The 26,271-nt window shown below is 36.4% G+C and overlaps 1 pseudogene; it reads left to right on the top strand.

Annotated features, from left to right (window-relative positions):
* The window catches only part of LOC147488023 (putative chlorophyll(ide) b reductase NYC1, chloroplastic), a 31,350-nt pseudogene extending 6,725 nt beyond the window's left edge, over positions 1-24,625 (top strand).
* The last annotated feature ends 1,646 nt before the right edge of the window (positions 24,626-26,271 follow it).

Genomic DNA, 26,271 nt, shown 5'->3' with positions numbered 1-26,271 from the left:
AAGGTGATGACGTTTGGTGCGGCTAGAGTTGGAAGATGAGCGGAAGAAAAAATAGAATGATATATTGGTCTTATTTAGAGCATTCCCAATACAGGTGGGAAAAAGGGGTTTGTTAAAATAGTCACCTCTTTGGTGTGGAAAACCAGTGCCCAATGCAGAGGTGACTAACTGGTGACTATTTTCCCAAGGTGAAACCTTCAACCGAGATAGTGGCTAACTTGTAAACTTTGGATGGGATGTTGGATTCCGTCTTATGTGTTTTTTTCGATTTTTTTTAGACGGAATGTTTCATTCCGTCTCGAGTGTTTTTTCGGTTTTTTTTTAACTTCAGACAAAATACCGGACAGGATGTTACATTCCGTCTCAATCAAAATGCCTCCAAACGGAATCCAACATCCCGTCCCGGATTATTTTTCACCTTTGCATTGGGCAGCCTCACCTTGCTTTTCGCCAAAACGGTGAAAAACTTGGGAAATACTGCCTACGTGGCAATGATAAGAGGGGAAATAAATCCACCTGCATTGGGAATGCTCTTAGTTTCTCGAATAATTCCCTAGTCTGGTGGGCTTGCCTTAAGTTTCCAGGCCCAAATTGACTTATATGGGTATTTTGACTAGGAATTGTGTCTGAAGCATAAAAGGATTCTACTTCACTTGAGCAATTCACGTAGTACTAGTCTAAGTAGCACACAATAACACATACGCACAACATAGCAGTTCTAAACTCATATCAATCTTATTTTTATTCCTAAAAACTAATTAATCACTCACTCCATAAACTATTGATATTCTAAGAAATTAAAAACAACTAACCGCTCATGACAGTAAGAAATAAACTTAACTATACTTCTACCCTCTTTCTAATATTATACCATAACGACTAAAAACTAATCAATTCTCCATACTCTTAATGTTTAAAGCTCCTCCCCAAACCTGATGTGGTGATAGGATAAAGAATACATAGATGTAGAAAGTGTTGAGGTAGTGAACTCAAAAGACTCGACAAGATTGAGCTTTATAGGAAAACTTTCAGAAGTGCCCCACGTCTCTACTAATCATAATTGTAAAGCTACAGCTTCTTGACGCTGGGCAAATTCTAATTCCTATCTTAACTCGAATTCCAAAATCTATCGCATTCTCCCTCTTTTTCCTTGCACGAACTGGGTTAGTTTTCCTGGTTATATTGGAACTTCCCTAGTCCTCTATCATTGTTTGAATTGGATTTGGAGAAAGCTACTCACAGTTGGAATGGAAATATAAAAAGCTAAAGAATTCGGTGAGTTCTTTACTTTATATCTTCAACACAAGTTCAAGTACGCATTTATTTTCTCAGTTCAATTTTCTTGTCATGAGCTACTGATTAAATTATCTACTTAAACTACTTAGGTTGCCTCCCATAAGAGCTACGTTTAATGTCTCCAGACGACACAAAGGGGGAAAACTTAAGGTTACCCCCTAACTAACTTAGGTAATTAATTTTCTAAATTTGTGGGTCTTTTATAGTCAGATTCCCTTGACTTAAAACTTGGTTGTAATCCAATTTTTGCTCTTTTTATCTTCCTCTTTTTCCATGCGTGACCTGTACATTTTAGTAGAGGGCGAGCCATCTTAATTAAATCTTTGATAAATCTACGATTAAAAGTAGCTTGACATAAAGATGCTCGAATGTCTTCAATTTTTGCATGAGGTTGACCAGTCTCTAGCAATGTATTAATATGGTGTATAACACTATCCTTGTTATAATTCATGTCTAATTGTGATACACATGATAAAAATGGATCTTTGTAGTGAGTGTTCCTAAAACTTTTATTAGTTATTGTGTGTATTGCACATAGGAGTGTAAAAAAAATCGTTAACCCATCATCCGGTAGGGTACCCGGTCTTCACCCGCCACCCAAACTCGCACCGACCCAAAATAGACCAGCCCCACCGTTTTTACGCGGTCGGACTATAGGTGTAAGTTCTATGCTCAAACTCGACCCGTCAAGCCGCCCGACTCGCATCGTGTCAAAAGTCGTTGACCCGCATAATTTCAAAACTCTAACTCTAATATTTTTGTATTTTGTTTATATTTTCTTTTAACTTTTGTACAAATTTGGGAGATATGAACACAAACTTATGAGTTCAACATCAATTTCAAATATTCAAGTTTGAACATTAGGCAAATATCAAAAGTTCAAATTCAACTTTCGAATTTTGGAGAAGATGAATCATTCATCCTTGTATTAATTTTGAATTCTTTTAGTTTATATTTTATTGTTTTGTACCATAGATTCTCGTTCTCATCTTCATTTTATCATGTTATGGAAAATAATCAATTTACAAATAAATCACGAGAATGAAATTTCAAATTTGCAGATATGGTTTTGGGTTCAAGTTCAAGTTTTTTTTATTTTTATTTATTTTTTATTGATTGATTCCATTTATTTCTCTATATTGTGAATTGGAAATATATTACTTACAGAATTAGAAAGTTTTTTTTAGGTGAAATTGGGATAAAATGATAATTTCCACCCGCCCTGTAAGCTGACCCAACAAGCCGGGTGATGGTATTAAGACATGACACTTCAACCCGCCCCGCACCATCACTATTTGACCCGCGGTTGACCCAACCCACCCCGTATTACACCCCTAATTGCACATAAATTATCCATCTTTTCCGTATCATCGTCAGGTTTTCTAAATAATGTAAAAATGTTTATGTCTACTCTCATATTCTCGAAAGTTATGGACATGTTCCCATTCCTACAATTAATTAAAGCTTCTATTGTAGCTAAGAATGGTCTACCCAAGATGATAGAAATTTGGTTTCCATTTGTAGGTAAAGTGTCAAGAACTATAAAATCAACGGGGTAATAAAAATCACAGGCCTTGATAATCACATCCTCTATTACCCCACGTGGAATCTTAATAAATCTATCAGCTAACTGTAGTCTAACATTTGTTGGTTTCAAGTCTTTTAACCCTAGCTGTTTATAAACTGAGTATGGTAATAAATTCACACTAGCACCTAAATCCAATAATGTTTGATCAGTGTAGTCCTCTCCTATTCTACACGTAACTGTAGGACTACCAGGGTCCTTATGTTTTACTACGACTTTGTTCTGTAGAAAAAATGAACAACTTTGTGCAAGGAAAGTGTCTTTAGGAATATTTGTTTTCTTTTTTACTAGGTCTTTTATAAATTTAGCATATGAAGGTATTTGTTTAATTGCACTTCGAAAAGGAATATTGATATGTAGATTTTTAAAAATATTCATGATCTCATTATATTGTGCTTCCTTTTTGTTATCTTTTAACCTAGAGGGGAATGGTGCGGGTGGAATTTTTTCAGTTACCTACTCTTTGGTTTTCTCAGTTTCAACTGCCTTTTTCTTATCTTTTGTTATAACAACTTCATCAGAATCAGGTGTGTCAACTTTGTTATCTACTTTCTTTCCTAACCTAAGGGTAGATATTGAGTTAACTCCCTCTGTGGGTGCGGATGAAAGGGTGGTTTCAACTTGATAAATATTTCTACCTTTTGGGTTTTGTTCAGCTTGGCTTGGTTAGGTTCCCCTGGGTCTGTATGCTAGACTAGCTAGTATCTAATTTAATTGTTTCCTCATCTATTAAGTTATTTGTTGAGTTACCTAAGAAATTTGTTGTGTTATTTGTTTAGTTATAACATCGAATTTTTGGTCAATTCTTTTGAATTCATTCTCGGTTTTGGTGGCTAAAGCTTTCATGGTTTCATCTGTGGTGTTGGGTTGGGTTTGGTAATTAGCCATAGGATTTATGACTAATTCTCTGTTCATGTTTGGTTGTTGTTGTTGTTGTTGTTGTTGTGGGTAATACTGTAGAGAAGGTACTATTGTGCCTCTATTAATGTATTGTTGCCTATTGTTCTCTTGATAACCCTGAAAACCATATTGGTTTTGCTGTGGAGGCATATTCTGTCTCCATTGATAATTATTTCGTGGATCTTGGTTATAGTTGTTACTAAAGTTATGGGCAACAAATACTGGACAAACTAGTGTATCATGGTTTGTGGTGAAACAACTCTCACAAAATTGATTGACATTCATTGCTTGTTGAGGTTGATTATTCATTGGAGGGTTTGAAGTAAATGAATCAAATTTCTTGTCTAAGTTTTCGATTCCTGTGGTTAAATTAACTAGTGCGGTTTTTAATTCTTGATCACTATTGATATTTGCCTTTTGCTATGTTAGAGAATTGCTTCTCTTCTTTGGCGAAAGTGCGAATTCAAAGTTTTTCCTTACTCACGATCTTCGTGTTCATATAGTTGGAGTAAGGATTCGAACCAACCTAAATCTTAGGACAAACTACAACTTGGTTGTTTTACTCTTTAGAGAACTAGTGAGTAAGTTTAAATATGATTATATTAATACTAAATACTTGGTTTCTTTACTACACAAAAATTAAAAACATTAAGTTACAAAAATCATGCAATTAAGACACAATAAAATTTTACTAAAAACAAAGGTGGAGAGTTAATCCTCCTCATGTGAAGATAACCTTTGTTATTTTATTTTAATAAGTTCATTATTATCTTCCTAGAACTCATAGACAAGTCCTAATAAAAGAAAACTTGATCTCTAACATATATGACTTATCTCTAAGCTCATACATGCTAGCATGTGGAACCAAAGCAATGGCTTATCTCTAAGCTCATCACTTTGATCCCTAACTAGACTCTACACCAATTATCATTTTGGGATAAGATGTAGGTCTAGTTGTTGTTCCTAAACAACTTACTAAACCAAACAACAAAGATTTTCCCTCACATGAGTTTTATTAACTCCCCAAAAAGGGAAAGTTAGCTCATGATCCTTGGGAGAACACTAAAACAAGTGTGGAATGTAAAAAGAGAGAGAGACAGAGAGAGAGAGAATAAAAAGAAGAAAACTATTTATTTATATACTCACTTACATGAAGAAGTGAGAATTTTTCAAGAGGAACACAAGGTTTCCTCCATTAAAACTATTACAAGCTATTTCTTACCAAAACAAAACTTAATAAAAAATCTAAGGCTAATGAACTAAAATAATACAAGGTAAGGAAAAGAAGTCAAAGGAGTAAATGGAGTGTCCCCTTTTTTTTTGTTTTCTTCTCCATTTGAGAGAAATCTCATTTCCTCCCACGTGAAACATCAAACCACATTTACTTCATTTTTATCCACCACATTAAAACAAAGTGACACCTTGCATTTTTTTTTTCACTATTAACACCTAATATAATTAATTACATGCAAGGTGTCAACTTTGCACCAATAATTTGTCATTTTTGTCTTGACATGCTCCATGATTGATGACTCATCCAATCTTACGGGCCCGCATAGTGGGTCCATGTACAGTCCAGTGGTGGTCCGGTCTTTGGGCAATTTTACAACTTCCCGCCTATGCGTAGAGTTCATCGCCCTGATTGTCTGAGCAGCTCACTTGTCGCATTCGGAGTCCTGATTCAAGAGGTAGGAGCTTCGGAAGTTTGATGCTTCTGTGCGGATTTGGAAGAATTCATATATACGTCGTTCCCCATGCTTTATCGCAGGTTTAACCAATATTTCCATGTTTACTGCGAATACCTACAAAAGTATGAAAACATATTTATTTCATGATTATTAAACACATAACTAACCAAATTTATATGTCTCAATGGGGTTTCATAATACACTTTTGGGTGCTTATCACACTACCCCCAAACAGCACTTTGCTTGTCATCAAGCAAAGAAGAGACATTAAAACAGATAAGTGGCCAAAAATGTGTAGTCCTAACTAATTCTCGTTTTGCAGAGTGCAGTTGCATTTACCATATGCAACAAGGCCTTATACCACTAGGAATTCCCTAGTGGACGAGTTATAGCCTCGTGAGAGTTTTCTAGAGAAGATACTCACAAACTTTATTTATACTACAACAACTCAGTGATAAAAACTCGTTTCCTAAATTAATCTCAGATATCCATACATCTCCTTAGCAGGGAACAAGGATTGATTTCTTTGAAACTCAAGTTAATATGCATCCAATAATTAAAACATCTACATATGATAATGCATACAGTGAACTTGCATTGAAATGTACTAGCAGGGCTGTTTCTGGATCCTTTGGAGAGCGTACCTAAATGGGTTCTCACAGGTATGTGTCGAAACACAATTCCACTCAAAATTTTACCACTCAGGTTTTGTTAACTCTAGTGTGCAGTGGGCACACATTTCCTCACATCTCAATGACAGTCAGAGGAACCGATGTCGATCAATCACGTCTACTACTTATTATCACACCACCCTACTCCTAATTGAGATAGAGGTCTTTATTAGGTATTATGGGGCTTAAGTGATAGTGTACAAGAAAATGGAAATGGATAATCAAAATTTACGAGTATGAGAGAATAGGGTCTTTAAGATATTTATACTAGAGAATTCTTTGTTTTCTTTCCTTCTTCTAACTGAGTTTTCCAACCCTTGTTCTTAAGCCTCTGGATACTGATTTTTTTTTTTTTTTTTTTTTTTATTGCTTAAGAACATAATTCTATTTTTCTTTCCTTAAGCAAGTAACTGACTTTTATTTGGGACAAGTCTTTCTTTTTATTTTTCCACATTTCATCATATTTCTCATACTCCTCACTTAGGTAGGTTCTTTTATTTGGTTTAATAGATAGGTAAGGAATTTTTGGTGAAAGTGAAAGATTTGATGAAAGGTTCAGTGGAGTGACTAGCGGTAAAATTTGTAAGATGTAAGAATTTTTAGCTATGTCGATCCAAAGAAGGCCTAAATTCTCGCCTAAGGTTCGGGTGGTGATCAAGTAAGTAGACGCGTGATTTTCTCTAATCGGAAAAACTACTCCTCTATGTCATCACACACAAATGACTCATGTTAAGGCTTTTGGTTAGATTCTCACAGGATTTATAGTTTAAGTAACTAACCGTTGGTTCCAGAAACTTACTGTTATGACAATCAATGATACTCAGTGCATAAATGTTCATGAAAAGATGTATAAACTATTGCATACGTATTATCTTAAGTTTCTTAAAACAAATCATAATTCGGATACTAATGTGAGATTTCTAGACAATTTTCATCATTGAAAAGGAAACAAGACTTTGTCACTAACTACAATTATTAACAAGAAAATAAAAACTATATACAGGTTACAATATGCCTAATTTTTGCTACAGGTTTAAAAATAACCCCAAACAGAATGATGCTTAGTCCTCGAAGTATCAATAAATAAAGAGAGAAATTACTTGAGAACCGTGAGCAAAAATTAGGGCTAGATTGCTGGAACAGAAAGGTTGGAGAACATAATATATTATTCAGAAAGAAACAATAAAATGTTCAATAGCACACGAAACATAGCACACGGAATAATGAAAGACAATAGCACACGAAACATAATTTTTAGCTAGATATATGTACAATGACAAGCTCAAATTTACCTTCCAGCGGGATGTGTAGGTCTGCCATCCTCAATAAGGAAATGCATTTCCTTAGCATCGCGCTAAAAGATAATAGTCTGCCAAATTTATGCCCATTCTTTGTCTCCGGATTTCCTCAAATGTTTCTTCATATTTTCATCCTTCGGGTAACAACAAACATGCCTCAGGTACCGAGTGATAAGAGCCCAAAACTGTAGTTTTAACCCCTTAATAATCATACTGTTAGACCAATTCTATGAATAATAAGTAAGAGTTAATACTGATTACGTGTTTTTATGCATTTCAGGCTTCAAAGTCCATTATGTGCAGAAATGTGCCACTTTAGCGAGATAAAGGAGCAAAAGTCAGCAGAACTTCCGAATGCCATATCTTTGGACTCAGACCTCGGAATGAGGCCTACCTTATGTCAAAACGACCGGCTCGAAAAGAGCTTTCCAATGGTCCAAGCCATGACCCAATCAGAGGAGCAGAAATGGACGAAAAGTCTGTGGAAGCCAACTGCAGCTGAAGAGGCCTTTTTGGACTGAAAGAATTGGGTTTTGGGCCTGATTCTCTGGCCCAAACCATGGCTCCAAGCCCATGCACGAATTTTGGATCTGGATGTATAAAAACAAAAGCGTAGCTCTTTGTTAATGGTAGCTAGTTAGACCTAAATTAAGATATAGAATTATAGATCTAGTTTTATTAATTAAATTAAGTTTTAGTTCCATTTAAATTCTTGTTTTAGATTAAATCTCTGAATCATTGTTCTTGATTGATTAGATAAATAAAGTAGTATTTTTATCAAGTTTGAATTTTGTCATTTCCAGTCTAGATCTAATTTCAATTCTTGTTCCTATTTCATTCCAGCCATTAAGTTAGATTCATTATTGTTCAAATTAAGTAAATCTAAATTTCTTACATTATGTTTAGTTTAGATTCAATGGGAAATGTTAGATTGATGATTCAAGGCTAAACCTCCATTAGAGGGGTTGATGAAGCCTTGATGAAAACTTAGTTGTTTAGTATAGAAACGTTTTAGCATCTATTCCACTCTAGAAGGTCGTGTTTAGCCATGAGAATGGGTGGGCTTACCTCACATGCTAGTTAGTACTTGGTAGAAATTCCATGAACACTAGGGATTAGACTCGAATTCTTGCCGTGAAAACGTAAGAATCGAGATACCACAATCTGTACTAGGTCATTAAGTTGGATTCGAGGTGGATTCAATTCCCCTCTAATTCCTTTATCTAGAGTCAAACAATAGTATTTCCATAGCATTTGTAGTTAATTTCTAGTAATCATCTTAATTAAGTATCGTAGTATAATATTTCGTAAAGCTCTCATTGACTTAAGAGCGACTAGTTAGACTTAGAAAACAATCCATGCTATGGAACTAGGAGTGGAACGAACTTCGTACTCCATTTAGTGCAATTCGCATTGAGAGTAGAAGCTTTGATAATCAACCACGTAAAAGAATAGTTCTAGTTTACTTACGTTGTGAATTCATAGTTCATTTCGTAGGTAGACTATTCATTTTATAGTTATCACCGAGCGGGACGCTTCCATTGCCTAAACCTTAATGAACGAATGATTCTTTTTGTTGGGCACATAGAATCTACCTTGACCCAGTCATGAAAAGTAGCTGCAAACTGTGGGAAATGTGTCTTCATGATTCGGCAAGCGGTTACCGGTAAAAGAATATACTGATCCTGAAAAGTGCGAGCTCGTTTCAGGTTGGAGATAACACAACCTAAGATGTTAAATAATGTATGACCTTGAGCCAATGCACTGAATACTACGCAGGCAGCCTCATTGGCAGTAGAAAAATGCCAATCTCCCATGATGTTCAGGAGTACAAACAACATCGCAGTCCCCATGTTCATGGTCATGCTTGCTAAGGGAATGGTGATGTCGCGCCATGGCACATGGCCAGCTCCTCGTTTAATCTCAAGACCATCACCGTAAGCTTCGCGAAACACTTGCCACTGAAAGGAACAGTAAGAATTATGATAGATGTAATTCCATGATGCGGCCGATTCGTGATATGGAAGATCCAAAGTTAGGGCAAGCTGTTGTTTAGAAAAAATATGATGTGTGTCACCAACTAGGATTGTGAACCCGTCTAAGTAGAAGCCATGATTGAACGATTCGTTTCAAACGTAGAATTTCGATTCGTTTTAACTCCAAATTGAACGAATGAGATATCAAAACGATCGGCATTAAAAATGCCATCCACTGGAATATGGCATAATCACAATCAAACCTTTTTTTTTTATTATTATTTGGGGGGTTTATTTATTTACAAATTTTATATACAAATGTACAAAGGGAGATGAACGTGTTAACAACACTGGATTTCAAGAAGAAAATCATTACTGTAAAATCAGGCAACTGTCATGTCGGCTCTGGGACGAACCCAATCTAGCCAGACTGTGGCTTAACCTTTATATTTTGGGAGCCTAGGGTTCAGGACGGTACCATCCCTGACCAATGTGCAATGGTCTAATAATAATATTACCCTTAGTACATATGGTATAGCATCAAACCGCCCCGAACTGTCATCAAATAGAAAACTATTCGGGGTTGGCCTGGTGAAATCCATTGCCCGTACGAACGAGGGACCATCCGATGTTGCATATCACGACTCTCTTTGTGCACAACACTTAGTGCAAAGGTGAAAATAAAAGACACGAGTATAAACAAGGTGAGTCTTTTAACGTTAGATCCTCAAGACGAATGTGAGTCTTTTAACATCAGATCCTCAAGACGAATGTGAGTCTTTTAACGTCAGATCCTCAAGACGAATCCCAACCTGTGGGAGCAACGGGACGACGACGAAGTTTATCCTGCTGAGCTGGTGTTAGACAATAATATACCTTATACCAGCTCATATCGGATAGTAGATCAAGACCTGGACAGAAAGGTGTTTGACAATTCATACACCACCCCATTCTTTTCGCCCGTTGCTTTCGAGCAAAAGTACTACGACCATTACCTATTCGAGATGGGTGAGATTTACACCAAATGATGAGCTGAAGTTCGCGAGGAAGAGAATAGAAAAGGGAAGAGAAGGAAGGAGTTGAAATTTTTTGTACCCATTGTTTACCAGATGGCACGTTTGCTCGATTAACAGAAGACATTTATATTCAGTTCTAAAGTAGAGTTTTTGTGGACTAAGGTTCTGGCGCTTGCAACCACACACTCTATGGATTTTTAGAAAAGAAATAGAAGAGGGCCCGGCTACCCTAATGGCATACTTTCCCTGTTTATATCACATGGAAAGAAGTACACCAGTGAATCTATTAGTCTGTGTAGACTGGATCTTTGAGAAGAGTCTTTTCGACATCTGGAGAGCGCAACTCATGATAATGTTTTACGTGTTGGCCATTTACTTGAAATTCGCTTTCATCATTTTCATTTTTCAAAGATATAACCCCATAAGGGGTGACAGCAGAGACAATGAAAGGACCAGACCATCGAGTTTTTAATTTTCCTGGAAAAATGTGTAATCTTGAGTTGTACAACAAAACTTTTTGACCAACTTTGAAATCTTTTCTCAATATGTGCTTGTCATGCACTCTTTTCATGTTGGCTTTATAAGATTTCGAGAGATCATAGGCATCACTCCGAATTTCCTCGAGCTCATTTAATTGTAATTTTCTCTTTGCGCCTGCGGCATTAGTATTATAATTGAGGCTTTTGATGGCCCATAGAGCACGATGCTCAAGTTCAACCGACAAGTGACAAGGTTTTCCAAAAATGAGGCGATAAGGAGACATCCCTATAGGTGTCTTAAAAGATGTTCTGTATGCCCACAAGGCATCAGATAATCGTAAAGACCAGTCTTTTCTAGATCGATTAACAGTTTTTTCCAAAATGAATTTGATTTCTCTATTAGAGACTTCTACTTGGCCACTGGTTTGAGGATGATACGAAGTTGCCACTTTATGTGTGACTCCATATTTCTTTACTAATGATTCAAAAAATTTATTATAGAAATGTTTTCCCCCATCACTAATAATAGCTTTTAGAATGCCAAATCGAGAGAAAATATTTTCTTTTACGAAAAAAACGACAATTTTATGATCATTAACACGACATGCCAATGCCTCAATCCATTTTGACACGTAGTCGACTGCTACCAGTATGTAAAGGAAGCCATGAGAATTTGGAAAGGGACCCATGAAGTCGATGCCCCATACATCAAAGATTTCCACAATTAAAATGGGATTTAAGGGCATCATATTACGTTGAGTAATACATCCTAGCTGCTGGCAGCGGTTGCATGCTTTGCAATGCTCATGTGCATCTCTAAACAGTGTTGGCTAATAAAATCCACATTGTAGAACCTTGGCCACTGTTTTCTTACCACTAAAATGACCACCACAAGATTGTTCATGGCAGAAGGATAACACGTCATTGTATTCCCAGTTGGGAATGCAACGACGGATTAGTTGGTTGGAACAATACTTGAAGAGGTAGGGATCATCCCAGAAATAAAATTTCACAGTGGATAAGAACTTTTTTTGGTCATTATGAGACCAAGATGAAGGGACTTCCTCGGTAACTAAGTAATTTACTATGTCAGCGTACCAGGGGGACGAAAAAATGGAATATAAGTGTTCATCCGGAAAGGAATCACAGATAGGTTCGGTATCAGTATCAATATCACTGACAAGTCTTGATAAATGGTCTGCAACCACATTTTCGCAACCTTTTTTATCTCTAATTTCTAGAGTAAATTCTTGCAAGAGGAGAATCCAGTGGATTAACCTCTATTTTGCATCTTTTTTCGCTAATAGGTAACGAAGCGCCGCATGGTCAGTGTAGACAATTGTGGAAGAACCCACAAGGTAAGGACGAAACTTATCCAAGGCATATACAACGGCGAGAAACTCTTTCTCAGTGGTTGTATAGTTACGTTAAGCTTCATTAAGGGTTTTACTCACGTAGTAAATGACAATTGGCTTATCTTCTCGGCGTTGCCCTAGTACAGCTCCAATAGCATAGTCACTCGCGTCACACATTAATTTAAAAGGTTTAGACCAATCAGGTGGTTGAATTATGGGAGTGGTAGATAAGGCAGATTTTAAAGTCTCAAAAGCTTGTTTGCAATTGAAACTGAAGTCAAAAACGACATCTTTAAGCAAGAGATTGGTTAAAGGTCAAGCAACCTTTGAGAAATCTTGAATAAATCTCCTATAGAAACATGCGTGTCCTAAAAATGCACGAATATCGCGAACTATTTTTGGTATAGGAAGTGAAGCAATTTTTTCTATCTTAGCTTTGTCGACTTCGATTCTGTCTTTTGAAACGATATGTCCTAAAACTATTCCTTTTTTAACCATGAAATGGCATTTTTCAAAATTAAGAACAAGGTTTTTCTCTTCACAACGTGTAAAGGCCTTTTCAAGATTTGATAGACAGCTATCAAAAGAGTCTCCATATATTGAGAAGTCATCCATGAATACTTCCATAAAACGTTCAACCATATCACTGAAAATGTGAAGCATGTAGCGTTGGAAAGTACCAGGTGCATTGCAAAGGCCTAAAGGTATTTGTTTATATGCAAATGTACCAAAAGGACAGGTGAACGTAGTTTTTCTTGATCAATAGGATCTATGACTATCTGAAAATATCCTGAATAACCATCAAGAAAATAGTAATATGCATGACCGGCTAACTGTTCAAGCATCTGATCGATGAAGGGCAGGGGAAAGTGATCCTTACAAATTACTGCATTAAGTTTGCGATAGTCAATGCATATTCGCCATTTCATTGGAATACGAGCGGAGATGTATTCATCTTTATCATTACGCACAACTGTAATGCCAGATTTCTTTGGAACAACTTGTACTAGACTCACCTAAATACTATCGGATATAGGGTAAATAATACCTGTATCGAGTAATCTTAAAACTTACTCCCTTACCATATCTTTCATGGTTAGCTTTAGACGACACTGCGGTTCATGTGACGTCTTAGCATTTTCTTCAAGATGTATGTGATGGGTGCATACATTAGGGTCAATGCCCTTAATGTCATCGAGGGACCATCTAATAGCAGAACGGTGTTGTTGAATGACATCTATTAAACGGGACTCTTGATCATCAGTCAATTGAGATGACATAATAATTGGATGACTACCATCTGGATCCAGATGTATGTATTTTAATTCCGAAGGAAGAGGTTTTAAGTCAGGGTGTGGGTATTAAAGATTCTTGAGGAAAGTCATTGTCCATAGAGTAAACAGATTGATGTTCTTCCAATTTGCTAGACATCACGGTCGTAGGGTCAAATAATGGTATTGACTCTAATAATTCGTTTACTTCTTGTGTATAATCATCGTCGTCAAATTCCGAATCGCTAAAGGAAAGAAATTGGTATACTTCATCTTCAGGAAAAGTGTTTGTTAAATACTCTTGCACAATGTTATCAACCCTGTTCACCTCACCATCAATGTCAGGCTCTGGAATTTGTTTCATCATCTTGAACACATTTACCTCGACCGAAAGATTTCCGAAGAACATGGTCATGGAACCATCCCTACAGTTAATAAGAGCATTAGCAGTTGCTAGGAACGAACGTCCTAAGATGATAGGAATGGAATCACATGCAACTTCAGTATCCAAAATAACAAAGTCGACAGGATAGAAAAGGTCTTGGACTTTTACAAGGATGTTTTCCACAATTCCTTTTGGATACTTAATGGAACGATCGGCTAATTGTAGAGTCATGGTGGTGGGTTTCAGCTCATGAAGACCTAGTTGCTTAAATAAGTAATATGGAAGTAAGTTCACACTAGCTCCTAGGTCTAGTAGTGCAGTAGCCGTATATTTGTCACCTAAGGTGCATGGAACCGTTGGTCTACCAGGGTCCTTGTATTTGACTATACCATTGTGTTCGGTGATTGATGGAAATTGTTCGGTGAGGAACGCTTGTTGAGGAATATTAGTTCTCCTTTTTGTGGTGCACATATCTTTCAGAAATTTTGCATGTTTTGGCAATAGCTTTAAGGCATCGAGAAAAGGTAAGTTGATTGTCAAATTTTGAAAAGTCTCTCGAATTTTAGCAAAATTCTCATCAGGTTTATTCTTTGCCAAGTGTGTAGGAAACGGTGCCTTAGGGCGGAATTTTGCAAAGGGGTCTACTTGCTTGTTTCCTAAATTCTGAGATGTTGACTTTGTTGTATTTGCTGAATCCTCCGTAGGTTCATTATTGGAAATAGATTCATTTGAACCGTCGGATTCCTTTGGTTGATCATCTGGCATACGTATTTGATTATCTACAGTTTTTCCAAATCGAAAAGTAGTGATTGCGTGCACCTCACCTTGGTTGGGAGTACTTGTACCAGGTGCATTGGTGAGTTCAAAGGCAGTGTTTGCTGGCTTAGGGTTTGGAACTGCTTGTCCAGGAAACACACCTTTCTGACTCTTTTCTTGTGCCAATTGTTGAAGTGATTGTTAGATAGACGTTAAAATTTGAGATTGCTAGTTCACGTAAGCTAAGAAAGTCTCACTTGTCCTATCCGTAACGAGTGGCGCAGGTTGTGCAACAGGTACTAGATCACGATTATTGCTGAGAAGTTGTTGATTATAGTTGGGATTTGGATTGGCTGGAACAAGACCACGGTTGGTTTGATAGTTAGCATCCGAAGTATTTTGAAATTGATTCTGACTTTGTTGGTATTATTGATTATTTCCTTAGCGGTATGGAATAAAGTTGTTGGTTGGTCGAACAGGTGGATTAGCAAAACCTAGAGGAGCCTCCAGTTGTTGGTTATTCTGGCTCCAAGCGAAATTCGGATGTTGTCGCCAAGGTGCATTAGGAATGTTGAATGCACATGCCTCTTCTGATGGTTGAGAAGGGGAGGCATATAACAAGGGACAATAAACATCAGGATGGTCAGGACTGAGACAAAGAACACATGGGGATGTGTCAACGTTCATGACCTGTTTTGGGAGTTGATCGTTTACTTGAACTGCAAGGGCATCTACTTTTTTAGTTAGGGATTCTATCAAATTTTTTAATTCGGGATCGGGTTTTACCTCAAAAATAGATGTAGCCTTTGTTACAGTATCCTTTGATGATCTAGACTGCTCAGTGTTACCCCAGTGTGTACCTTTTTTCGCTTATTTTTCAAGAAAAGTATATGCTTCAGTAGCTCCTTTGTCCATGAAGCAACCGCCGTTCATTATATCAAGAGTTTCTTTTTGATGATCAGAAAGTCTATTAAAGAAGGAACAGACAAGGACGACTTTGTCTAGTTGGTGATGAGGACATTCTAAAAGAAGATCAGTAAAGCGACTCCATGCTTCCGTAAACGATTCATGAGGATTTTGACAAAAGAATTGAATTTTCTGAAGCATTTCAGTAGTTTTCTTTTGAGTGTAAAATTGAAGCATGAAAAGTTGAACAAGTTTATTCCATGTGTCTATGGATTGTGGCTGTTGTCCTGCAAGCCAAATTGACACTTTTTCTGCTAGGGTGAATGGAAATAGCCGAAGCAAGAGTTGTTCCTTAGAGACAGCTGGATGGTGAAATGTTGTGGCCACTTGTTGAAGCCTACAAAGATGATTGTATGGTTTTTCATGATCCAAACCATGGTACACAGGTAACAAACTAAAAACGTTTGGTGGGATACCAAAATCACCGACAATGTCCTCAAGTTTGATGCAGGAAGAAGGTCTTTCCTGTAATGCAGTATAGAAGTCCGACAGGGGCTTCTCAGCTGGTGGAGGATCGTCAGCCATAACTGCAGAAGTTAATGGCGACAAAGGAACTTGATGAAGGTAATTAACAGAAGAAGAACAATTTTTAGGTGAGAAATTCCGCAATTGCTTATCGTATTTTCTCCGACTATAGGTATGTTCAAATTCTTTAATGGAACTAGACCTTAATCTCATGCAAGCATAAAATTAGATCTAATTTACAGAAGGAACTTCTTATTACTTGAATTGTATTATTATCTTAAAACATTAGAGTGTAACAACGTAGGCCTAAGCTGCTGCTAACGTAGCAGTGAAGCTAGGAATACGTGTGCATAAACAAACAGCCAGGTCACAAGAGAGATATGAGGGAGGTTTTCCGTGCAAGCATAATTCTAATTAAGTAACCTCAATCTTTCAAGTTTCCTAGACACTGTTGGAATATGATTATGCTTAAGATTTATGGAATTAAAATTTATGCAAGGATGAAAATACAAGCATGCAAATACGATCTACTCATACAATACTAGATGTAGTAGCATGTGAAGATACTCTACTCATACGTATAGCTATACGAATAGGCAAGGTTGTATCATCGATAAATACTTCCATACGTACAGGCAAATATACATCAGTAATAGGTATATGTACGCTAATTTGTAGATCGATATTACGTAGACGTATATCAACAGTAACAGGCAAATTTGAATCACTCATACGTATCTAAATACAGTATCATGCGAATATAGTATACGTACGCATATAAATAAGACAATGCTAAAACTAAACATGTAACGTATTATACATAGACTAAAATACGACTCTTGTATTGCATAATAAATTGATTTCGGCAATACTCATTGAGATTGCGAGTGTCATATAGAGAGCAGCTTCACCCCGTAGGGTTTAGAAACAACTTACCCAACTCAGATTTTAACCCTCGTTGGAATGTTCTCCTCTTTATTGACAAAATCGAAGTATTATACAAGACGTGTACTTATACGTAGAGAAATACGAAACATGCAACAATAGACACTTATATGTAAAAAGACAGATAACCATGCAAAACAGTACCATTTATATGTATATATACATTAAGATGCAATTCATGCCCAGTTAATCGTATATAAATATTTACAGGTATATGAACATGATTCATGCATATTTCTAGGCTAACACGTAAATAATAATCCATAAATTAGTACATAATAACTACGTACATGGCATTCATGCAAAAACAGTAAAAATTTGGAACTTGTTGCTTCCCGCAAGTCCGCCAAAGAAATAAAACAGACGTTTCAATCCGTCGACGTAATTAATCCCAGAAGATATTCGAATTTTATGTCACAGTTCCAGAGAGTTAGGCCTGGATATGGATCAAGATTTATCGATGGATCTTTGGAGGTAGAACAGGAGCAAAAAAGAAAATAATACCCAGCTGACGCCTGGTTAGACCCTAGACGAGAGTCAAAGATCTTTAGCGCATGCGTGTCAATTATGCCACAATAAGTTCAACTTTTCACATAAACCTTAGGATCTTGTGTAGGTTACTTTGCCAGTCCTAACTTTTTGTACCTGGAAGTACAGCAAAAAATTCGAGAGAGGTCGTCGTCGTTTGTTTGTTTGTCGGCGAAAAAATAAAAAAAAAAATGAAAAACAAAAAAAAAAATAAGGGAGGATGAGAGGGGGGTTTCCCTTTGGAGCAAATTCCAATCTGTAGCACAAGTCCTATGCCTTTAGAACAGCAGCGACACCATTTTGATATTTTCCTTTTGCTATGTTAGAGAATTGCTTCTCTTCTTTGGCAAAAGTGTGAATTCAAAGTTTTTCCTTACTCACGATCTTCGTGTTCATATAGTTGGAGTAAGGATTTGAACCAACCTAAAGCTTAGGACAAACTACAACTTGGTTGTTTTACTCTTTAGGGAACTAGTGAGTAAGTTTAAATATGATTATATTAATACTAAATACTTGGTTTCTTTACTACACAAAAATTAAAAACATTAAGTTACAAAAGTCATGCAACTAAGACACAATAAAATTTTACTAAAAACAAAGGTGGAGAGTTAATCCTCCTCATGTGAAGATAACCTTTGTTATTTGATTTTAATAAGTTCATTATTATCTTCCTAGAACTCATAGACAAGTCCTAATAAAAGAAAACTTGATCCCTAACATATATGACTCATCTCTAAGCTCATACATGCTAGCATGTGGAACCAAAGCAATGACTTATCTCTAAGCTCATCACTTTGATCCCTAACTAGACTCTACACCAACTATCATTTTGGGATAGGATGTAGGTCTAGTTGTTGTTCCTAAACAACTTACTAAACCAAACAACAAAGATTTTCCCTCACATGAGTTTTATTAACTCCCCAAAAAAGGAAAGTTAGCTCATGATCCTTGGGAGAACACTAAAACAAGTGTGGAATGTAAAAAGAGAGAGAGAGAGAGAAGAAAAAGAAGAAAACTATTTATTTATATACTCACTTACATGAAGAAGTGAGAATTTTTCAAGAGGAACACAAGGTTTCCTCCATTAAAACTATTACAAGTTATTTCTTACCAAAATAAAACTTAATAAAAAATCTAAGACTAAGGAACTAAAATAATACAAGGTAAGGAAAAGAAGTCAAGGGAGTAAATGGAGTGTCCCCCCCTTGTTTTGTTTTCTTCTCCATTTGAGAGAAATCTCATTTCCTCCCACGTGAAACATCAAACCACATTTACTTCATTTTTATCCACCACATTAAAACAAAGTGACACCTTGTCTTTTTTTTCACTATTAACACCTAATCTAATTAATTATATGCAAGGTGTCAACTTTGTACTAATAATTTGTCATTTTTGTCTTGACATGCTCCATGATTGATGACTCATCCAATCTTGCGGGCCTGCATAGTGGGTCCATGTGCAGTCTAGTGGCGGTCCGGTCTTTGGGCAATTTTACAACTTCCCCCTATCGCGTAGAGTTCATCATCTGATTGTCTGAGCAGCTCACTTGTCACATTCGGAGTCCTGGTTCAAGAGGTAGGAGCTTCGGAAGTTTGATGCTTCTGTGCGGATTTGGAAGAATTCATATATACGTCGTTCCCCGTACTTTATCGCAGGTTTAACCAATATTTCCATGTTTACTGTGAATACCTGCAAAAGTATGAAAACATATTTATTTCATGATTATTAAACACATAATTAACCAAATTTATATGTCTCAATGGGGTTTCATAATACACTTTTTGGTGCTTATCAACTATCGTTTCTAACATCATACATACCTGGTTTTTTAAAACTCATCCCCCCATCGACACGTGCCATGCCCTTAGGGTCACTATTTGCCCAATCCTTAGAACTCTCATAAAAATTTTGCAAGAAAGTATAGGCTTCATCAAGAGTAAGACTTGTAAATCTTTCTCCATTCATTGATTCAATTAACTAACGGTTCATAGATAAAAGACCATGATGTGGACTATATTAAGTATGTCAAAACCAAGTAATGTACTATATTAAGTATGTCAAAACCATGATGTGGACAACAGACAAGTAAATCATTAAATCTATCCCATCACTATAAGAAAATGGACTTTTACCCACAGCTAACCGGTATTTTTTGCCGCGGTCATGAACCCTTGCTACTTTGCCCACGAAGCATACTTACATACCATTACCCACAGTTTACTTGTTGCTTGGGTCGTGGGTGGCAGCCACGAGTTAAACCGTCGGGTAAGACTTTTTTTGTTGTAGATTCATATCCACGCGTTATGACCGTGGGCTTAGGGCCCGAAAAATTGGTCGGGTTGAACAAGAAAAGAAAATTCGAAAATATGCACTCGCTCGATCAGTTATTCTTCTTCTTCCCCACCACTTACCTTCGCCTCCCACCACCACTTACATTTTTTGTCTCTGTCTCTCTCTCTCATCTTGACAAGGTAAGGAAAACAAAAAATTTGTTTCAGGCACCGATTTTCCTTTTAGGGTTTTATTTGACAAAATTAAGAGAACTAATTTTCAATTTTTATTTGACAAAATTAGGGGAACAAAAGGTGAGTGCTCATCATTATTGTACGACATCTCGCCAAACATGATTATCTTATCAAATTGGTTTTTCATCAACACTTGGGTGTCATGTCCCAGGACATTGACAAAGGATATGGGTGTCATTTCTTTTAAGCTAGAGGGTTGTTTGGTTTTTTGTAGTTTATTTAGATGTTACCAAGTGTAAGGCTAGTATCATCTTTTGTTAGGTGAGAAAGCTTATATATGGACAGAAAAAGAAAAGAGAGTCAGCTAAGAAAAAATAGAAGAAACTAGGCTCTTGTTTCAGTGAAATAGAGATTAGGCTCTGCATTCTTTATTCTTTGAATCAGAGATTATTTCAAATGTTTTGTTTCTGTCAATGTGAACTAGGTTGTGAACTCAGTTACTGTTTGTTTATAGAACTAGCTTTAAAACTCAAGTTAGTTCATAGGGATGAATGGATCAAAATAGACCGTTCATTGAAATTCATAGAGGAGAATATTGAAAAACAGGAAGCACAGAACAAAAAATAGGGAGGAGACAAGAATCCCAAATCAGGGGGGGCATTCAAGGCAGTCTAGGCCAAAGAGTTCTACAGGTTTGTTCTACTAATTTATGTAATATATGTGAATGGTCTTTGTATTTTAATATTATGTTCATTTTCTTGAACTGGGTTTGAAGTCATTCCATTTTTTATCTTAGAATCATGATAGTTGTGGTTGCAATTTTAGAGTTGAGCCACTGTATTCTTTGAAAACATTTCTTTTAAAAGTTTCTGGTACTACTCTTTCTGGTAAAGAAGAATATAAGAACGCAGGTTTTCCAAGGGCTTTTCTTCTCGGTAAGATTTGTGGATAATATGCTTGTTATGTTATTTTGCTTATAAACTTGTTGTTGGTTTGAATTGTAGTGTGCTACTCAAGTTGGAAGATATCTTGTGACTATGATGAGTACTGGAGTCATACTTGCAACTGGATTTCAATTGTCAGGTTTGATTTTTTCATAATTTGGTGGGACATTTTACATTAATTTAGAATTTTTGGATTGAGAAAGTTTTGCGTGAATTTTGTTTGAAGGTGGGGACAGTCAATTGGCTTGGGGGAATTATAATCGGAACGATGATTGGTTCCAATATGGTTTTGGAAGAACATTATAAGGCTTGTCCAAGAAATATTGTCATTACTGGAAGGTAAGATTTCTTAGATTAGTTTGAAATTTTAATTACCTTCAATTTAACTGATATGTTCATTTTACTGTGATTATTCTTCTTCTTGTTTTTGTTGTTCCCTTCTCAGTCTGTTTTATGTTTAATATAAACCAAAAGAAGGAAATAAGGAGTATGTTCTTGGTAATTTGTTAAACAGTTGAAGTCGTACTTGTCTAGTATTATGCTTGAAGATAATTGTCATAGTCTTTTTCGGTTTCTCAACCAGATTCAATTTAAAACATAAAAGTACTTGCTTATTAGAGATCGGTGCCAAGTTCTTGATACCAAATGATGGTCTTGTGATGTTATGTTGATGTTGAATTCTTATGGTAGTTAGTTATTCTTTCTAATGATTTGGGGGGAATCGTTGAATAACCTAGTAACCTGGCTATCTGGTTCAACTTTCTCGGGATTGTGCCTATATTTCATTGTTTTGTGACTTGTATACTAATTATGTTTGATTTGATGCTATACCCGATTTGAAACAGCGTTCTTATAATTATATCCTTGTGAATGTTTCCTTTGGTTATGCAATTACATTTGGATATTATAGATCAAAGATTGCTTTGAAAACATTTGTTTTCTCTTATTCATCTTTTTCTTTCTGTTACAGCACAAGGGGACTAGGCAAAGCACTTGCACGAGAATTTTTCTTTCTGGGGATCGTGTTATTGTTGCTTCTCGCAGGTGGCATACACATTTTATTGTCGTTTATGTCATTTTGGTGCATTATGTTTACCTTCCCTTCCTCACTTAGATCTTGTTAAGGCAGTTCTTAGTCTGTCCAATCAACTGTTGGAGAGCTTGAAGAGAATCTAAAAGAAGGGATACGCAGTGCAAATCCTACATCTGGGGCAAATATGGCACATGCAAAGGTCTTTGGTATAGCATGTGATGTTTGCACACCTGAAGATGTAGAAAGACTAGCCAACTTTGCTGTCAAAGAACTTGGTTCAATAGATATTTGGGTGAGTGAATAGCTACTATCTTATTGGTTACAATGCCGCAGATATGGCAGTTTCAATCTGTCTATCTATTGCAATGTATTTATCATCTCCTCCTATATTTCTTCTAATTCATTAGTTTTGCTGCTTTTCAACAGATAAACAATGCTGGCACTAATCAAGGTTTTAGACCCTTACTGCAGTTCGCAGATGAAGATATTGAGCAGGTGTTTCTTTTTCTCTGAATTCATTCATCTGAGTAATTGCTTTGTTCCAAAATGTGGTTTTCTATCACCTTCCGCAAAGGGGGTGGTAATAGTAAAGGTCCAATGCCATTAAACAATTAGTGACTATATGTTTAATGAGCTAAGAAAATTGGTGACATAAATCTAAACAATAACCATTGCTTTCCATGATATGAAGGATTTTGGCTTTTTTCTCAATTGAGACGGATGGTCTACTTTAGTTAGTAAGTGTACTTATTCTTCCCAAAGGGGCCGGTGGTGCTTAACTGACATAGTTTTATACATCATGATTGTATGAATAGATTGTCTCAACAAATTTAGTTGGCTCTTTGCTTTGCACACGAGAAGTCATGTGGGTGATGAGATCCCAGGAAAAAGGAGGTCACATATTTAACGTGGATGGTGCAGGATATGGAGGTTCTAGTACCCCTTTGAAAGCTGTGTAAGCTCTCTTCTTGTTCATTCTTAATCTAATTTTATTCATTTTAAAGTAAACAGCAGTTTTTGTGCTTAGCATCTAATAGTATGGCGGCAAGTTGCAAGTTGTTGTTGAAGGCGTAGCCGAGGCGGCTCAGATCCCAGATGCTACTTGGGAACCTAGCACCTTGCCTCGTACTTGACAACATAGATCTAAGATTGTTTATTATTTGTTAATGCTTTTCACTCAGTTTTCACTACTTTGACTTGTAGATATGGTTGGACCAAGTGCAGTCTAAGGCAACTTCAGGCATCACTTTTGACAGAGAACAAGTGGTCGAAGGTAGGAGTACATACAGCATCTCCAGGCATGGTGCTTACAGATTTACTTCTGAGGTACCTTTTTCATGATAAGTTAAACTTCTGTTAATAGTAAACCGAAAAAGGTATAGCAAGTTCCTGAAGATACACTATCAGGCACCAACCCAAGCAATCACATGCTAGTTGTTCCACCACCGACTACACACAATAACAGTGCGTATAGTTATTACAGCATGGAATACTAAAGGATTATGTGTTCTAAACATTGTATTGTTATCACTCTATAGTGGCTTAACTCTAAGATAAAAATTGCAATTTTATAGAACTACATGGGGTACCCATGGTTTAACTCTTTTTTGGGCAGTCACTGCAGCTACGAGAAAAACCGTCGGGTAAGTTTTTTTTATTTCTAGAGATTCATATCACGCGTTTGACCATGGGGTTAGGGCTTGACGCGTTCTGTTGTTAATGGTATTAGGACTTAAACTAAGGCTTTGTGATTTCAGGTTATATGTAAAGTTCAGAGGCATATGAATTCAATTGGTAGTGAATATTTGATTAAGGTACTCAAGCAATCTTCTCTAATTGTCTGCATTGTCTTGTTTTAGCAATGTAATTCTTTTTGGGTGAAACTGCATTGGGTATTGTGGTTTTGTTGCTGTAAGTTAATCACTACACAAGCTAGCTTAGAGACATTTTGAGTTTAGCATGCATGTGGTTCTGTTGTTTATGTATCTCATTTCAAAATTTCAATCATGAACTTTGCTGCCAAAGGCGGCACCCTGATGTTCGAGGCAATGTTTAATGAAAGTAGTTGGTCGCAATCAAAGGCGTTCCATGGAGGCCCACGTACTGTGTTAGTTGAGAATTTTAACACCTTGCACCTCTTCTTGCCCCCCAACAACTTAGATCATGAAGCACATTTCTTTCCTCCTTATGTCCTTATACTATATGGTCATATTAAAGTTAAATTACGACATTCAGTTCTCTAATTTCAAGTTAGACAGCGCCTCAATATATTATTTGTTTGATAGGTTTCATCCAGTTGCTCACATACACTAGTCTATATCTCGAGCACAGTAGTGATTTCTAAATTCATTTTTCAAAGTTAAGCCACTCATTTTTTTATATCCTTTTTCGGTTTGTAGGAAATTGTTAAGGATTGATTCGAATTCAATACAAGGTTTGCTTTTTTTGGTCTGACACTTTGACTTGCTATGTAAGACTCCTACATTTACCATGCATTCCATTATATGTTAAAGTAATTTTTCGTTCTAAGATTTATTGTAGTCTTTATGCTTGACTTGTTGCAGCCTATTGAACCAGTTACAGGATTGAAAGGCTCACACTAATGTAATTTGAGATTACGACCTAGCCTATTATCTTAGAATATGTATTCTACTTGAGAATATGTATAGTACTTGGAAATAGCAGTTGTTAACCGCTCTAATTATCTGAGTTTACCGTGCATTTATTAGTGATTTGTGTATAGAACATCTCATATTACTCGTCTATCTTTTTGTTTAGGAAACTGTTTATATAGTACATGTGATACAGAGAGACTCCCTTTTTGCACTAGTTAATTCAATCATTTGCTTTGTACTAGTTTATATAGAACATGCGATGAATGGAAATGATGATTTTGAGGTGTAGTATGGTTATTATGGAAGCTTTGTTAGGTAATTGGAAGGTCTCTATTGATTACAGATTAAAATATCAATATTTTTTTTTTCAAAAAAGATAACTCTGCCATGGTCTATAGCCATAGCAAAAACAGCAAATCCCACGGACCAAAACTGTAGAAAAACTGACATTTTCCTATAGCCCAAAACCGTAGGAAAAAATTACCTTTTGCCATGGATTATGTAACGGTTTCTGCCGTGGCCATACTGACAGCAATAACTGATGCAAAGGCCGTCGCTATTGGTAGATTTTACCGTCGGTCATGATTATAGGTAGACCATTTCCGATGCAAAAAAAGTCCACAGTCCTGCGACTGTCCAAAACTGTGGGAAAAGCCTTTTTCCCACGGTTTTTTATCGTGGCGTAAAACCTGTTTTCTTGTAGTGCATGTTGTATGAGACTCTTCATTAGGTTTTCCTTTGAAGGTTCAAATAGTCAATTGCATGGCTTCAGTTTTACGTAAAGGGTAATACTGTTTCATAAACTTTTCTGATAGTTGCTCCCAAGTAATTATAGAATTAGAGGGTAGAGATCTATACCAATGTAGTGCGGCATCTTCAAAAGTCAAGGGAAACAACCTTAATCTAGTTTCTTCAGGGGAAAGATGAGGTGCTTTAAATGTACTTAATATGCTCAAGAACGAACTTAGATGATTATACGGTTCTTCATTTGCTTTACCATAATATCTTGGCAACATATTAAGAATGGTGGACTTAATCTCATAGTTATTGTTATTGTCGGGCATCACTATGCAATTCGGTGGTTGAACCGCGATAGGTTGAAACAAGGTGCTAAGAGTTCTTTGATCAGCCATGGCGGCTAATGGTACGCTCTCTAGTGTATCCTCTACATGTGTAGATGGTGTAGATGGTGTAAGTAAGTCTGCTAGTGGTGTCTGTGTCTCAGATTCATAATCAGATCCTGAGTTCGATGGTGTAGTCTCCTCCAAAACCAGAATTGGAAGATTGTTACAAGAATTTGCTCTTCTAATTAAACGTTTGCGAGGTGAATCACGAAACCAAGTTTTCATGCACTAGACAATTAAGCTATATAAATTAAATGAATATGCACTTAATTAATTAAATTATACTATCAAACTATATGAGACTAACTATTAATGCTAATTATGAAACCGCTAACAGGATATTCATGGTGGAAGAGAAGTACTTACTGTTACAGAAAGCAAAACAAGTCCAAAATTTTTGAAAAGTTTACAGCAGCTACCTGATACGTCTAGGAAGTAGCCTTTAAAATTTCAGAGCTATCGGAGCTTGTAAAGTCTCTCTTATGTACTTTTTAATCCTGTAGAGTCTAG

This window comes from Coptis chinensis, chromosome 7 (genome assembly GCF_015680905.1).
Source record: "Coptis chinensis isolate HL-2020 chromosome 7, ASM1568090v1, whole genome shotgun sequence".
Classification (NCBI taxonomy): Eukaryota; Viridiplantae; Streptophyta; class Magnoliopsida; order Ranunculales; family Ranunculaceae; genus Coptis; species Coptis chinensis.
Note: the sequence above shows the minus strand (reverse complement) of the source record. Positions and strands in the feature narration are given on the sequence as shown.